Below are 17285 nucleotides of genomic sequence, written 5' to 3'. Positions count from 1 at the left end.
GTAGAATTAATGCAGTTTGACACCACTTTAACTTCAATGGCTCAGTGCTGTGAAATACTTGGAATTTGTTTTGGTTTGTTTTAGTTTGACAAGGTATTTACTCTTCTCTGCCAAAAAGCACTGCCTCATATGAGCTACCACAATCGATATGAACTACCACGATTCCATAACATTGAGCTATAGCAGTTAAAATGATGTCAAACTGCATTAATTCTGCAGTGTAGATTTATTTATTTATTTACTTTACTTTACTTTACTTTACTTATATACCACTGTTCTCAGCCCGAAGGCGACTCCACACAAAGAAAGGCATCTCTCACATCCTCCTCAATTTAGCTTATGATAGTGGTGGGACTGAAAGAAGGGTATATCCTGATGATCTCAGGTCCTTTGCAGGTTTATACAGGGTGATACAGATGGACAAATAGTCTGTACCTCACCTATATAGTGCTTGATATGTGCTTTATATATCATAACCAACACTTTTCTTTGGTAACATCCCATTTGAACTACTACAACACAATGTATTTGGGGCTGTCTTTGAAAAGTGTTTGAAAATTTCTGCAAGTTCAAAGAGCTGTGGCCAGACTATTAATTGGGGCAGGTTAGAGAGACTATACTATGCCCCTGTTGAAATGGCTCCCCAGTTGCCGGTTTGTTTCTGTTTGAATCAAACTGGCAGCTAGGGGAGCCATTTCAACAGGGGCATAGTATAGTCTCTCTAACCTGCCCTAGTTAAAGGTTAGGCCACAGCTCTTTGAACTTGCAGAAGTTTTCAAACACTCTTCAAAGACAGCCCCAAATACATTGTGCTGTAGTAGTTCAAATGGGATGTTACCAAGGCATGCGCCACTGTGGCCAGATCTGACTTCTCAAGGGATGGACGCAGCTGGTGGACAAGCGTTAAATGTGCAAAGGCACTTTGCCATGACTGCTAACCACTGATACCTTTATCTTCCTTGGAGAACAGTCTGTTTTTTAATATGTGAAGTATGAAGGAGTATTTTCCTTTGTCCAGTGGTGCAATGGGTAAAACCCTTGTGCTAGCAGTAGTGCTGACCGATAGGTCAGCGGTTCGAATCCAGGGAGAGCGGGTTAAGCTCCCTCTGTCAGTTCCAGCTCCCCATGTGGGACATGAGAGAAGCCTCCCACAAGGATGGTAAAACTTAAAACATGTGGGTGCCTCCTGGGCAATGTTCTTGCAGACAGCCAATTCTCTCACACCAGAAGCAACTTGCAGTTTCTCAAGTCGCTCCTGACATGGAAAAACATGAATCTTTCATTATTTACCTTGAATGGATGACCTTGTTCTATTCTAGTTGTGAGAAACAGAAAAAATTCTCAGTCTGCTTTCCCCACAATCTGTTAAGTTTCCCCTTAATTCTTGTTTCCTGAACAAAAAGAATTTTCTCTTTCCTCAGGCAAGAATTACTCCTTTATTGGGTTGTTGTAGGTTTTTTGGGCTGTATGGCCATGTTCTAGAAGCATTCTCTCCTGACCTTTTGCCTGCATCTGTTGCAGGCATCCTCAGAGGTTGTGAGGTTTGTTGCCTTCGACAATACATTACTCCTGTATTGTTTTTGCATCCTTCCAGATTTGCAACATCCTTCTAAAGAAATGTGTGTGCATATGCACCTTCAAGTCACCTGTTGCCCTACGGAGAATCTGATCAAAAAACCTAAGCAAATTTGCCTGAAAACTCCATATATCATTTAACAATGTAAATCAAACCCAGAACAAAAAACCCAGACCAGATTGTTTCTCTGGGTGGTCATATCTTTGTGTATGGGCTGAACACAGGTGGGAAAATCTTGTGTGGGTAGCATGCCAGTGAGACACTGTTCATTCCACTGTAATTCCCCATCTCTGGGCCATACACTTTGGAACATGCAGATAACTGTTGAATGAACCCAAGTATTGTTAGTACACACAATTTGTTTTTCCAGAGAGAGTCCTCTGTGTGTGTATATGTCAAGGTTGCACACAGAATCATTTACTTTTCTGACCTCAAACTGTTCATTTTAAAGCTCCTTGTTTAAGCTGACAAAAGGAAATACTTGATGAAATTTATAGACAAAGCTAGATCTTGATGCTGATCATTGCTGTTGTTGTGGTTATATCCCTTCAAGTCATTTTTAACTTATGGTGATCCAAAGTGAACCTGTAATGGGTTTTCTTGGAAAGCTTTGTTCAGAGGGCATTTGCTCTTGCCTTCCTCTGAAGCTGAGAGAGTGTGACTTTCCCCAAGTCACCCAGTGATTTCCCATGGCTGAGTAGGGATTTGAACACTGATTTCCCAGAATTATAGTCCAACACAAATCATGGCACTATACAGGCTGATACAGCAAATTACATGATAAGCCACAATAACTAAGCAATGGTAGGATGATACTCTGCACACCAGGGCATCATCCTTCTGTGGCTGAAATATGGGTGGTTTCAGCATGCCCTTATATTTGTTGTTCGTCAAAGTAAAATTCAATACGATGCTATGTGGCATGTTTTTCACCCTCCTGGTTCAGCTGTGGTGATCATGCAAATGTTCAGTCTCCTTGGAAGGTCTAGCTTTGCCCTGAAGGAGGCGCATTCTCCCTGCCATGGTTTCTGATTGTAAATCAGATTAAACTCCCAGTGCCAACTGTGACACTGAATGGAATCTAAGGAATGTAGTTTAATATTTATCTTAGCCAGTTTGTACATTGATAAGCACTGGGTCATTCACAGCTGGGTACAAGACAAGACGTAGCACTGGTAGGCAGGCCATGATGTTTGCTTTGCATTTTCACAGGCTTATCGATCACATTCTTCTGAGGCCAATAGGACTTGGACGCTTTTATAAAAAGGACTTTTACATGCTTTAAAAAGAAATAAAGATTAATGGAAGAATTCTTCTTCCTTGACTCATTACTCTGTTTGAACAAACACTTCGATAAGCAAACAGGAGTGATCTATCTGATACAAAACACATTTACTTAAGTGTGATTTCACTACTTGTAACCGGATGGGCCCAAATTAAGCGAGATCTCACTACTTGTAGCTGGATGGGCCCTCAAGAAAGTCCACCAGTGAGTGCATGCTCCAACCACACTTGTGACAACTACTGTGGTGCTCCCATCTTCTCCTCTGCAAGGTCTTGAAAACATTGCCTCTCAGGATAGTGTTGAGTTTGTTCCTTCTTCTTTAAGGAAAATAAACAATATTGAGGTGTAGAAAGAGGCATGCATAGTCAGGGGAGGAGCTGAAAAGATACCCCCATCATATGGACTTTTGGGGGGGGGGGTTTACTTCATTTCTTAGATAAATTAAGTGTAGTATGATTATGTATGCAATATACAATATCTTTAAGGATCCATTGGGATGAAGGGAGAGATCAGAATGTGGAAATAGCTGGTGATTGGCGGTCTGAGGGAATAAAAAAATGACATACAATATTTTAATAATTTTGTATATGAAACAAAGTAGCTGTATGTTAAACTATCAGGAAGTAACAATGTCACTAATTCAGCTATCCATGTTGATAATTTTGGATTTTTTACAAAGCCATTTTTTCAGTTTAGACCAGGCATGGGCAAACTATTTTGCCTTGGGCCACATTGTGGGCCTGACCAAGAGGGCCGGGCCAGGAGGGAGGGCGGCTGGGCCTGCGCTGGGCGGGATGCGCCTGGGAGGGAGAGGCCCTATGAAAGGGTGGAGCAGGGCAGGACCTGGGTCATCCTCAGGTTGTCCTCTTGGCATAAGGATGGGGCTGCTCGTCCCATCCTTATGCCAGGAGGAAAATGAGACATGCAGCGACTGCCCTGATGCTCCTCTCTGATCATCCTCCCCCGATCATCAGGTTGTCCTCTTGACATTATGCTGAGAGGAGGGTGATACAGGTGATGTCCAAGAGCACTCTGGAGGGCTTTCAGCCACTTAATGCCTTCCTTGGACCATCCTCTCGACATAAGGATGGGGCAGCTCATACTGTCCTTACGCCAGGAGGAGGGCGAGACATGCGATGGCTGAGAGCGCTCCAGAGGACTCTCAGCTTCTGCGTGCCTTCCTCCCCCAGCCTTTCTGTATAAGGATGTAGTGTGCCACCATGTTTTTATTCTGAGAAGACAGAGAAAATTAGGAGGGCCCTGAGGTAAGTGCCCAGTGGGTTACATCTGGCTCCCAGGCCTTAGTTTGCCCATGAATGGTTTAGACTGTAGAGAGAATTCAATGAAAATGAATGTTGGTCTTATTTTTTAAGTGTTCATATGATCTATTTGTAGAAGAAACACCATTGTCTTGAGTTGAGGCTCACACACTTCCTTCTTTATTGTTTCTCCCCTTTACATGCCAGTCACTGGGAAAGCCACTTTTTCATAGTTTCAGATTTAAACATTGCTTATTTGTGAAAAACACTTAGTGGTGTTACTGGATTTGTTTCCTGACATGCCATTTGTCCCACCATTCAGTATAGGAGCAGCCCAAATATTCTTTGTTTAATAAATATTTTTTTTCCTGAGTTGTGCTTCTACACATTGAAACTAAGCCTGCCAAAAGCTGCTTTTGCTCACTGCTGCAGGAAGTAGTCATTAGAAGTACAACGAACCCATTTCAAAAAATAGGCTTGGCAGCGACTGTAGTAGCAGTCCATTATAATTTTTTCCTTCAAGTGTAATCAGAAAGCTCATGCATACAAACAAGAAAAGTTAACTTCTTTAAAGAAAATAATACTTTCTATTTGGTTTCTGCCAATTTGGCATACTGTTTCTACCTACTCGTAGAAATGTCATGGCCATGAAACAGAATTCATTCATTTCCAGTGAATATCCTGTATGAATCTAAAGATGTCTGAAGACAAATGCTAGCAATATAATATTATGTTCTCAAAGGCTTTCACAGCTGGAATCACCGGGTTGCTGTGAGTTTTCCGGGTTATATGGCCATGTTCCATAAGCATTCCTTCCTGATGTTTCACCCACATCCATGGCAGGAATCCTCACAACTTCTGAGGATGCCTGCCATAGATGTGGGCAAAATGTCAGGAGAGAATGCTTCTGGTATATGACCATACAACCCGGAAAACTCACAGTAACCCAATATAATATTACTTTATCTCCAGAGCTGGAAGTATTTTGGAGAGTTCTGATTTGTAGGTTCCAAACTTATAGCTCATGTGATTGTGCTGCAAAAGCATAGTTTGGGATGTTAATGTTTTAAAAAGAAATTAATTAGAAGATGTAGTTCCACCTCACTCTAGGTATCCAGCAACTTTTGGCAGATAATGCTAAAGATCTTATAACCCTAAAACCCTCGTGATTCCATAGCATTGAGCCATGGCAGGATGAATTTTCCAGTGTAGATGCACCCTCAGTTGGCTTGCATGGCTTCTAGGGAGACTCCAGGCATGATTTACTCTAGGATCCATTTATTCTTCTTTTAAGCAATCCATTAGCATTAAGCAGACGTCTTGTCCAGCACCACATCCCAAATGACAAACTACAAAATAACTACAGTTGTTTAAGTGACTTCACAAAAGAAATTATACTTTGTTATATATCATTAAATAACTTAGTTATAGCTATATTCAGCATAATTACATAATTCAGTTAAAGGTAACTAACTGCCTTCTCCATTCTGTGTGGAAAGAGTGGTTCAGCTCACTCAGAAGTAAATGTTTCAAGGCCTAAACAGTGTTTGTCATTATCTTTTCTTCTCGCTGCTTTTTTTGTGGTCAGGAGTGCAAGTTGCTTCTGGTGTGAAAGAACTGGCCACCTGCAAGGACATTGCCCAAGGGACTCCTGGATGTTTTTCCATCCTGTGGGAGGCTTCTTTCATGCCATGAAAGCCTTCGACAATACATGGGAAGAACAGTTTTCATCTGTTCTTCTCACATAACTACTTGGCTAATTATACCACGCTAGCACTATAACTATTAAAAAGAAGAAGAAGAAATATTCAGTCTGATAACCAGTAAGGTAATGAGAGGAGGAAAGTCAGAGGGAAACCTCCATGGCAAAGATCAAACCCCACCTAACACATCTATAGTGAGACCACCCAGAGGTAGAGGAGGAATGTAACAATGGCATGTGAATTCATCCCTGCCTGTATTGGAAATCCCTGGGGCAAGGAGACCCAGGCCCTGGGTTTAAAAAGTTGTGACTATTCTTTACATTCATAGTTCCGGGCAGAACATATGTTGAACTGATTTTTTTAAAAAAATCCCAATAAGTACAGATACATCACTCACCAATTCTGGAGGCTTGGGCTTCTCTCATTACATCCAAAATCCTTCATGTGGAAGGAATATTGATACAATAGTTCAAACTCCTCTGTCATTCCTCTCCTCACAGGCCGCTTCAAGCTGAGAACAGTTTCTACTATAGACATGCAGAAGCCTTACAAAATGTAGGACTCTGAGAAATATCCGTACGCAGAGCTGGCAGAGGTAGCGGACTCCCCCTTCCTCACAAGTTAGTTGGGGATCCTATATCTTGGTCTTGACCAATTTTATTCCATGGAATACCAGATGTAGCATAGTTCTGAGGGAAGTGGGTGACAGGATTAATCACGAAGACTTGTTTTGATGGTTAAAAAATATGTGTGCAAAAAGTAAGTTGTTCCAGTTGGCATCGCTTCAAAATCTAAGATAGAGGACAAGTGGAATGATTGTTTCCAGGTATCCAAGCAGTATGATTTCAGACTTATTACAAATGCTTTTCCAGAACATATTACTTCATCAGCTTCCTACAGTGAATAATAATATTCTAATTTAGATAGGATAATCTATCCTGCCTTTTAAAGCCTGAATTGTGATGTTACATTTAAAAATGCAATTTAAGGAAGGTTTGGCAGCAGTGTTTGTGTGTGCGTGTGGGGGCGGGGAAGGGATTGCATGTACCTAACACTACTGGACCTTGTTCTTAGCAGAGGTCTCCATTCGGGATTATGTTATGAAGTAATTTAGGACAGTTCACAGATAGTGAGATCCGGAACGTGGAAATGGTGTCCATGCCTGGTGAGACTTGAAGCTAAAACCCAAAGTTCCCAATCAAAGAAGTCTCACCAGTTGAAGCAGGAGCCACCCAGGTAACTATGGCGCAGCTGGCTGGGAGTCAGCTGCATTAAGATCACTACTGACCAAAAGGTCATGAGTTCAAAGCCAGCCCAGGTCGGAGTGAGCTTCCGACCAATTTTGGTCACTTGCTGTTGACCTTTGCAGCCCGAAAGACAGTTGCATCTGTCAAGTAGGAAATTTAGGTACCACCTACATGGGGAGGCTAATTTAACTAATTTATGATGCCATAAAAATCTCCAGCAAGCAAAGAATGAGGAAGTACTTCATCAGTGTCACAAATGGACAGTGAAGCTACAGCTCCCCGGTGGCCAGAATACCCTCATGAAAAGCTGGAATGTTAAATAGCCTCTGTGTGTCTGTCTATATATGTTGTGTGTCTATGGCATTGAGTGTTTGGCATGTATATATACATTGTAATCCACCCCAGGTCCCCTGTGGGGTGAGAAGGGTGGAATATAAATACTGTAAATAAGTAAATAAATAATAATAATGTATTCAATTTGGCCAGAAAGGATGACAGCCAGCGGTAAGCCATTCAAAGAAACTGACATACCAAGGGGCCACAGGTGGCACAACGGGTTAAATGGTTGAGCTGCTGAACTTGTTGACTTGAAGATTGGCAGTTCAAATCCGCTGGATGGGGTGAGCTCCCGCTGTTAGCCCCAGTTCCTGCCAACCTAGCAGTTCGAAAACATACAAATATGAGTAAATCAATAAATAGGTACCACTTAGGTGGGAAGGCAAACAGGCGCTCCAAGCAGTCATGCCGGCCACATGACCAGCAGATGTCTACGGATAATGGAGGCTCCTCAACTTGGAAATGGAGATTAACACCTTTCCCAGAGCTGGAAATGAAATGGGAAGCTTTTGCCTTTGTCTGTGAGTTTCTGTTAATTGCATCAAGGCAATGAATGTTTGTCTGTGTTCGTGTTTATACATATACTGTAATCCACTCTCAGTCCCCTCGGAGAGAGAGGGCAGAATATAAATAAAGTGTTATTATTATGTTATTATTACCATGGTACAGATAAAACACACATTTTATACAGTTCAGTCTTTTGTTTGTTATACAGTTCAGTCTTTTGCTGGGGGTGTGTGTGTGTCTTGGCTCGACATCAGTTACTCTTAGTTGCTTGTATCCCCTCAAAAGCTACTTCAAAAAGCGTCTTTGCTCCATCAGCTCTTTTCCTGACTCATTTCTCATGATGTTCTCACCCCATTCTTGTCTTGGTAGAAGATTTAACTGACAACCCAGAGTGTTTGAAATTATCCCAGTGGCTTGTATTATGAGATTACCAGAGCATTGCTAGGAGGCAACTTTTTGTGGTGCTTTTCAGCGAAACATGGTTAAAGAAAACAACAGTGTTATTATTTATTTTACCATTAGCTGGCTTTTCAGGATGCGAATGTGCTGCCTTCTATCTAGTGTAAAAGCAGCTTAGGCTGTGTGCAATGATTACTGGCTTTAAAACACATGAAGCCTGAAGCTTCTGGCTTCATCACTTCACTTATAAATGCAAAAAGCTTTTCTAAGGATCTATTTCCAATTCTACAGTATGTACTCAGAGAGAACAAAGTCTGGGCATTTCTTCCAGAGGATTTGTAAAGGGCTAGGGAAATGAAAGTGTACGGTTGAACAAAAAGGTAGTGATGTTATCTCATAAATTTCAACAGGTTTAACACTTAAAGTATTATATTCCACTTTAACTGCCATGGCAGCATCCTGTGGAATTCTGGAGTTCGTAGATTAGTAACAACTCCTTGTCTGAGAAGTCTAAATTCTTCTTCCTAAACTCAGAAAATTTAGGATTACCTATGATGTTCCAATGGCAACTGAAGTGGAACATAATGCTATAGCAGTGTTGCGTGATACGGCACTGTAGCTATCTAAAATCAGGACATCAGTAAATAAAGGGCAATGCTAAAAAGTAGGGGAATTCCAAACAAGAATAATTCAGGGCCAGCTAACACCTCCCAACAAAGCATTTGAAGCTGCAAGGCCATTCAATGCTAATTAAGGTGGCCATTTGTAACATTCACACTTGCCTCAAGCGGACAAGAGTTGTTTCTCCCACCCTGGACATTCCACAGATATATAAACCACACTTACCTAGTTTCCAACAGACCTCAAAACCTCTGAAGATGCCTGCCATAGATGTGGGTGAAACATCAGGAGAGAATGCTTCTGGAATATGACCATACAGCCTGGAAAACTCACAGCAACCCAGTGATTCCAGCCACGAAATCCTTCGACAGTACCTCCAACTATCATTTGGATCTGTCCAGCCTTATTGACAGCAAAATCCTTCAAAAGTCAGTGAAACAATTCCGTTTTAAATGAAGCTTGATTAACTCCATTTCTCATCAGCATTGCTTTGCATCATAAAAATCGAATTTAATCCCTCCATCCCAGACACCAACAGTCTGCTTCACTCCTTTTCCCTCCTAAAAGCTGACTGGTTTTTTAATTGTTTCTTGTAAATCTACATTAGCTCCACTTTATAAATGAACTTCTTGTAATTATTCTCCACCCGGGCCTGGGTTACCCAGCTTGGCTGCCATCCACATTCCCTTTGGCTCAAGATGATTGATACCCAAACTGCCCTTGAAACAGAATAGGAAGGCTGTGCATTCTTTTTGTCCAAAGAGAGGTATTTCCCAGTTGGCTTCTCTTTCCTCCTTTCTCTCGGGCTGGATCTACACTGCCTTATGTCCCAGGATTTGATACCAGACTATCTGTTTTGAACTAGGTTATATGAGCCTATACTGCCAGATAATCTGTGATAAGCAGATAACCTGGAATCAGCTTTTGGGAAATAGGGCAGTGCAGATCCAGTCTCAATCTCTCCTCTTCTTTCCCTCCCTCGCTTTTCATGTTTTACACAGAAATGTGTGTCCATACAGAAGATTGTATCTATTAGCTTAGCTTTTTCTGTGAAACTGGGCATTAACCTCTGTCTGCTTCTGAACAGCATCCATTGAGCTGAAAAGGAGATGAGAAACTGCACTCATATTCACAGTTTGAGACATAGATCTGATAAAAGTACCGTATATACTCAAGTATAAGCCAACCTGAATAGAAGCCGAGGCATCTAATTTTATCACAAAAAACTGGGAAAATGTATTGACTCGAGTATAAGCTGAGGGTGGGAAATGCATCCACTATGGGTCAATTTCAAAATAAAAATGGATACCAATAAAATTACATTAATTGAGGCATCGATAGGCTAAATGTTTCTGAATATTTACATAAAACTGTAAGATAAGACTGTCCAACTCTTATTAAATCCATTATTCTAATCTCCTTCAATGTAAATGTACTTATTATTAAAATAATAAATATAATAAAAATAATAGAGCAAAATAATGAAAATACAATAAAAACAGTAATAATGGAGTAAAATAATAAATGTAGTAATAATAGGGTAAAATACTGTAAATGTAATAATAATAATAATAATAATAATAAAACAAAATAATAAATATAATAATAATAGAGCAAAATAATGTAAATATAATAATAGAGTAAAATAATAAATATAATAAAATAATACTAATAACAGAGTAAAAGAATAAATAACCTTGACCCGAGTATAAGCCGAGGGGAGCTTTTTCAGCCTAAAAAAGGGGCTGAAAAACTAGGCTTATACTCGAGTATATACAATAATCACCAAGAAGTTCCTAGCAATATAAGCTGTTTAACAGTGGAATATGCTGCCTCAGTATAGTTTCCTTCTTTGGAAGTTTTACAACTGAGGTTGGATGGCCATCTATCAGGAGTACTTTGATTATTTGTTACTGCATGGTAGAAGGGAGGCCCTTGGAGGATCCTCCAGTTATATAATTCTAGCAGCAGTAGGCAAGACAAGAGCAGCAGAGACGCTGCTTCATTCACATATTGCCTTGAATTTTTCAGGTCCAACTTTGACTACAGTCTGAGGCCCCTTCTATATTGCTATATAATCCAGATTATCAAATCAGATCATCCAGATTATCTGCTTAGAACTGGGTTATATGAGGCCCTTTCTACACTGCTATATAAAATCCAGATTTTTTTAACCGAATTATATGGCAGTGTAGACTCATATAATCTAGTTCAAAGCAGATAATCTGGATTATTTGCTTTGATAATGGCAGTGTAGAGGGGGCCTTAGTCTATTGGTGTATTAAGAGTCTATACAGGCTGCAGTGAAGTTTTGTGAAGGCACTGTATCAGAGGCTCCAAAAATCCAATTGCTTGCCTTGCCTTTTTGTATTATTTTATTTTATTTATTGTCAAGAGGTGCTTGCAAGGGGCACAGCTTATTTGTGCTGGCAAGGAGATCCAGTTGTTTATAAGGAATGTTTGTATATAGCTGTCAAAACCTACCTATTCAGCACAGAAAAGAGTGGGCTATTTATTAAAAACCCTTGGCAGATTTAAATTCCAGTGCCTGCCGTGTTATATTTCTAGGGACAGAGCTCCTTGGAGCTGCTGCTTGCTTTTCCCATTACTGTCAGAATGCCTGAGGGCTGGTGAGTGACCCTGCCAGGCCAAACTACTCGCCTGCTTTTGTGATATATGTCTTGTGGCTTAGAGAGTACTTTATCTTCAGTATGGATGGTGTGTCTGGAATTTCATTCTTTGTGTCCTTCTTTTCACAGTCTTGGAGCAAATTTCCTGATAAAAAAATAGGGAAGATTAAGTGACTAAAGCAGCGAATGCCTTCCATCCAAGCAGCCAACCAAGGCATAAATCTATATCTGCTGTTGATGGGGGGCTGTAGACCATTAGATAATGAATTTCATTGTATTGGTGTTGGCATGATTGGTGTAATTGCATTAGAAATGGTTTATTCAGCATGTGCTTTTAAGCTTCTGCTGTCTAGAGCCTAAAATAAATCCCATCACCACCCAAAAGGATGCAGAATCCTTAAGACCTTGAACACCCGCCTTCTCTGTGTTGACCTTGGAAGAGGACAGATCCAGGCTTGAAGTAGTGCAACCAGTATATTTTATTTTGACATAACCATGTGTTTTCCGATGCCTTCCATGTTTCATGCTGGCTTGCCATAATTTTTTCACTCTTTATTTATCTAAAACTCACAAGCTACAGATGATATTTGTGAGTCCTCTGGCCAATATCCAGTCTCCACTCTGCCCTGGGACCCTGTTTTTGACTTATGGTGACTCTCAGGTTACCCAGTGGGTTTCCATGGCATAGTGGGGATTTAAACTCAGATCTTGAGAGTTGTAGTCCAATGTTTAAACTGCTATATCTTTAGATGGTTGATCCTCACAGCTTCATACACATTTAATGTGTGTTGTTTGGGAATGGCAGTTCCTATTCCCAGACAATGATACAAATTAAATGTATTTCTTACTATTGGACCCAACGACAGATCCAAACTCCTTTGGACACTCAAACTTAGTAGTGCTGGAGCCAGGCCTTTCTTTTTAACACAGCTAAAAGCAAAACTCTAAGGGCAGTGGAAGGCTTTGCTCTGTTCCATTTGTGTAAGACCAAACTAAAGTTATCTGCTGAGATTAGCAACAATGCAACTAAAAATAATTACTTCCTACCACTGTCTGTCCAACATCTGAAGACAAACAGTGTAGTTCCTTGGATTAATTTCACGAAGGAAAGGAAGTTTTTTGCAGGTGGAGCCAATTTCTACACCACATTGAAACTGTGGGCATTACCTGCCAGGACATTTTCTTATGCAAAGCCTATTGTGATGAACGCATACTGCACCGTTGCTTTCTTTTGGCTATTGCAGACAAAATAAACACTGAAAAATATCTATGGGTGGGATATGTGAGAGGAAACCCAGCTAGAAATAACACAAAGAATGTTTTTTTTTCACCTTCAGAAGTGTAACCAATCAAGGAAAAGCTGAATATTTTCCAATGGCATAGATTATGATTCCAAAAGATTTAGGCAGGTGTGGAATTCTCCCACTGGGATCAGTGGCATTTCCATTTTTAAAAATGAACAGTTCAACCCAACATGTGTACCCTTGATCCCCTTTGAATTAAATGGGGTTTCTTCCCATGTAACTGGGAGCCCCCAGTGGTGCAGTGGGTTAAACCACTGAGCTGCTAAACATGTTGACCGAAAGGTCACAGGTTCAAATTCGGGGAGCAGCGTGAGTTTTCGCAGTCAGCCCCAGCTTCTGGCAACCTAGAAGTTCGAAAACATGCAAATGTGAGTAGATCAATAGGATCCGCTCCAATGGAAAGGTAAAGGCACTCCATGTAGTCATGCTGGCCACATGACCTTGGAGGTGTCTACAGACAATGCCGGCTCTTTGGCTTAGAAATGGAGATGAGCACAAACCCCCAGAGTTGGACACAACTGGACACGACATGGGAAACCTTTATCTTAACTGGGTATGAGATTTGTATCTTCTTTATTTTTATTTTTTATTATTTTATTATTTATTATTATGATTGGTGATGGTTTGCATTGTTGCTTTTGATTAATCCCCTTGACACAAGTAGGGTCTCCCCATTTCTTTCAAGTCTCCTTGTGACTTAAAACTCAAATACAGGTCTGGAAAACAAGTGTGTAAAGCAATGCACCATTCCTTGTGGCAAGACAAGCTCTGCTGTGCCCAGTTCAGACCACCGGTACTTCTTATGTCCTGGGATGGGTTTGGTCAGGAAATGACCCTGGTTCAGGTGTACAGCTAGGTGAAAATATTGAACCAACCTGTGGCTGCTATGAAAAAAAGGAAATTTGAATTGTGGCTCATTCGCTTCACATCCACACAGCAAAATTATGGCAGTTTGACAAAACTTTAACTGACATAGCTGCATCCTGAGATTTGTAGCTTGTTGTGGCATCAGAGCTCCATGACAGAAAAGAATCAATATCTCACAAAACTACAAATCCCAGAATTCCATAACATTGGGCCATGTGGAATCAAACTGCTATAATTCTGCAGTGTAGATAAGGCCTTAGAAAGGGATAGGCATTAAAACTGTCTGTGAACCCTTGTACTTTAAATTGTTTCTGCTAGCAGTCTTTGCCAGATCTTCCGAAGGTTTGCTTTTTATATAAATCCTTCTCTCTTCATGCCATAAAGTAGCTAAATATTAACATACCGTACTGAAACATGTCAACTGCAAACCAGATGTTCTGAAAATACTTCTCTCCATGACAAAGTAATCTGATCTACTAGAATCACACTGCCTTTGAACCTTCTACCTATATATTTAGAGAAATGTTTTCCTGACAATTATACAGTTTAAATTATAGCTATGCAAGAAATCAGAACTTGGAAACATTCAGGCTTGCTTTAGACCACAAACATTTGGGCTGCAAATAGGGTTGCCTGTTCAGGATTGACTAAGGCCTTGAGGTTTTCTGGCCAAATCTGAGTAGGGTTGGTTCTTGGTGATATCTTTAAGTGTTATGCATTAAGTACCAACAAGAGTTACTAACAGATATTCACACGTGACATGTGCAAACACATACATATAAAATTTCCCTGTTTGGAAATGAGACATAAATCTTAGCTGAAGAGTTGGTTCCAGATCAAAGTGAAGTGAAAAGTTTAGTCCTTCCTTAGGCACATAGCATAAGGAACATTTAATGTAGCTAACCAATTAGTATGACTATGACTCCCACCCAGTGCTATGATACTGTCATTCTACTTGCTTTTAGCCAGAAAGTGGATGCCGTGGAGTCAAAGGTTGAGTACAATAGTTGGGATTGTGTCATACACCAGAGCAGAAACACCTCTGACCTCTGACACCACACCAGCTTGATAAAATCAGCAAGCAGTTTATTGTCAAAGGCTTTCATGGCCAGCATCAATGGGTTGTGGTAGGGTTTTTGGGCTATATGGCCATGTTCTAGAAGCATTCTCTCCTGACCTTTTGCCTGCATCCATGGCAGGCATTATCAGAGGATGTGAGGACCTCACAACTTCTGAGGATACCTGCAATACATGCAGGCAGAACATCTGGAGAGAATGCTACTAGAATATGACCATATATCCCGAAAAACCTACAACAATCCAGCAAGCAGTTTATTGAAGAATATAAGTAAGCAAAGTAGTAAAATCAGCAAACCAGTAAAGTTCCAAAACTAAGTTTAGTCCATCAAGGCAAAACAAGGTTCATAGGTATATAAATCCATGAAACAGGCAGAAGAATCCATGAAACAAGGCAACATGAAAAATCCAATACATAAATCAGGAGCTTGGCACATGAAACTAAGAACACTTGAGAGCAAGGCTAGACTCAAAATTCCAATGTTGACCCAACTGAGGCAACTCTTCCCATTACTCAATATAAGGCTTTTCCAGATCCCCACACCTAAAGGAAAGCATTTTGCTTGACCTTTTAACCAGATAAATGGTTTTTTATCTTTTTTCCTGTAAACAAATTGATCTTCTTTGTGCTTAAACGCTCTGTCACTGTTTACAAAAGCCTTGCTTTCTATGTACACTCTCATTATTTTGACTCTCATTAACTTCTGCACCTGGGAAATCATCTCCAGACAGTTGCTCTGAGAAAGACCGTGAAAGGCCTCTCCCAGGAATGTGACCTTTTGAATCTTCCAAAGACAGCTCAAGCATCTCATCTGAGCTTAACTCAGGCCCAGACAAACCCTCATCCCCACTATCAACAGACTCAGGCCCACCCTCAGGAACATCATTCCCATTCCCAGCATGAACATCAGACACAATCACAGGCTGAACATGCTGATATACAACAAATTGGAGGAGACAGCTAACTAGGTAAATATGTAGCTTCTCTTGGAAAGTCTGCAAGTTGTAGTAGCAACTCAATTACGTCTTAATAATAATAATAACAACAACAACAACAACAACACTTTATTTGTACCCCGCTACCATCTCCCCAAGGGACTCGATGCGGCTTACATGAGGCCAAGCCCACAATACATCAATAAAATAAAACATCAAGAAACAATCAATACAATATAAATCATAAATCACATAAACAAAATAGACAATAATGTAGAAAGTTCCTGTTCTCCTAGCTGAGTTCAAGATTTGCACACAATCCTTTCTTCTTGCTTAGAAATGAGCCCACCAAAACTGAATATTTGTACCCTTCTCTCTCACATGGAGATGTTCCATGAAAACTGGAGATTAATGATTCGGCTTTGAGATCTGCCAAACCTAATTGCAAATCGGGTTTCTGTAATACAGAAAATAACCCCTGCAAGAAACTGGGTGTGCCCTATTCTGTTTGTGGTACCTGAATGTCATGACCATGAGCTCACTCAAGGATGGTCTGTGTTTAGACTATCAGGTCTTTATATGCTATGGCAGTATATGCACGTAGATCTCTGTAGTAAATTGGCAAGGATATCTGAGTTACAGTTGTTTAGCAGTACTAGCAACAATGTACTTTTCTTCCACTCTACTGTAAATTATACTGCAGAAATATAACAAAAGATTGGACTAACCATGAGTGGATTTTTGTGAGACTGGTACTAAAAAAGCAAATTCCTGAGCTCATCTTAGGAGCATGATTTATATCCAGTTGTATTTCTAGCATTGAGGGGACCCTGAAAACATCTCCTAGAAGAATCTCCATATACTTTTGGTTGGTGACCTCCAGTTTGCCCTTCCCACCACATTTCCAGGGCATCTTCCTCTCTTCAAGTTTCTCCCCACCCTGATCTAGGCATTTCCTATCCTTTTCTCACCATCCTTTCATGCTTTCCTCATTTCTTCCCAGCAGCGTTCTGCATTTCTTTTGTAACTTAGCAGAGTTCGTGTGTTGCAGAACAATGGTGCAGTTGTACACATGATTTCCACATTATAATTCTTGGGCATTCTCTATGTATGTGCGCGGAGCCCCCAGTGACACAAAGGGTTAAACCCTTGTGCTGGCAGGACTGCTGACTGAAATGTCAGTGGTTCAAATCTGGGGAGTGGGACGAGTTCCTGTTTGTCAGCTCTAGCTTCCCATATGAGATACATGAGAGAAACCTCCCACAGGATGGAAAAACATCCAAGTGTCCCCTGGGCAATGTCTCTGCAGATGGCCAATTATCTCACACCAGAAGTGACTTGCAGTTTCTCAAGTCAGTCCTGACACAAAAAAAAGTGTGTCTGAGGAGTGGGGGGAGAGCTTCACATAGCAAATGGAAGATTTCCATGATATCTTTGCAGCACATTCATACTAGCCTCAGACTAAATTTAAAAGAATGGAAAGAAGGCAAAAAGTGAAATGGAAAACTGAGGTTCCTTTTCATGAAAGAATGGAGCAT

General features: G+C 40.6%; 1 protein-coding gene across 2 annotated transcripts in view; it reads left to right on the top strand.

Moving 5' to 3' along the window:
• SHROOM1 (shroom family member 1) overlaps window positions 1–17285 on the top strand; it is a 93054-nt gene that overhangs the window by 51235 nt on the left and 24534 nt on the right. The window lies entirely within an intron of this gene.

Source organism: Anolis sagrei, chromosome 2 (assembly GCF_037176765.1).
Source record: "Anolis sagrei isolate rAnoSag1 chromosome 2, rAnoSag1.mat, whole genome shotgun sequence".
In the NCBI taxonomy this organism is placed as follows: domain Eukaryota; kingdom Metazoa; phylum Chordata; class Lepidosauria; order Squamata; family Dactyloidae; genus Anolis; species Anolis sagrei.
This window is presented reverse-complemented; position numbering and strand designations above follow the sequence as displayed.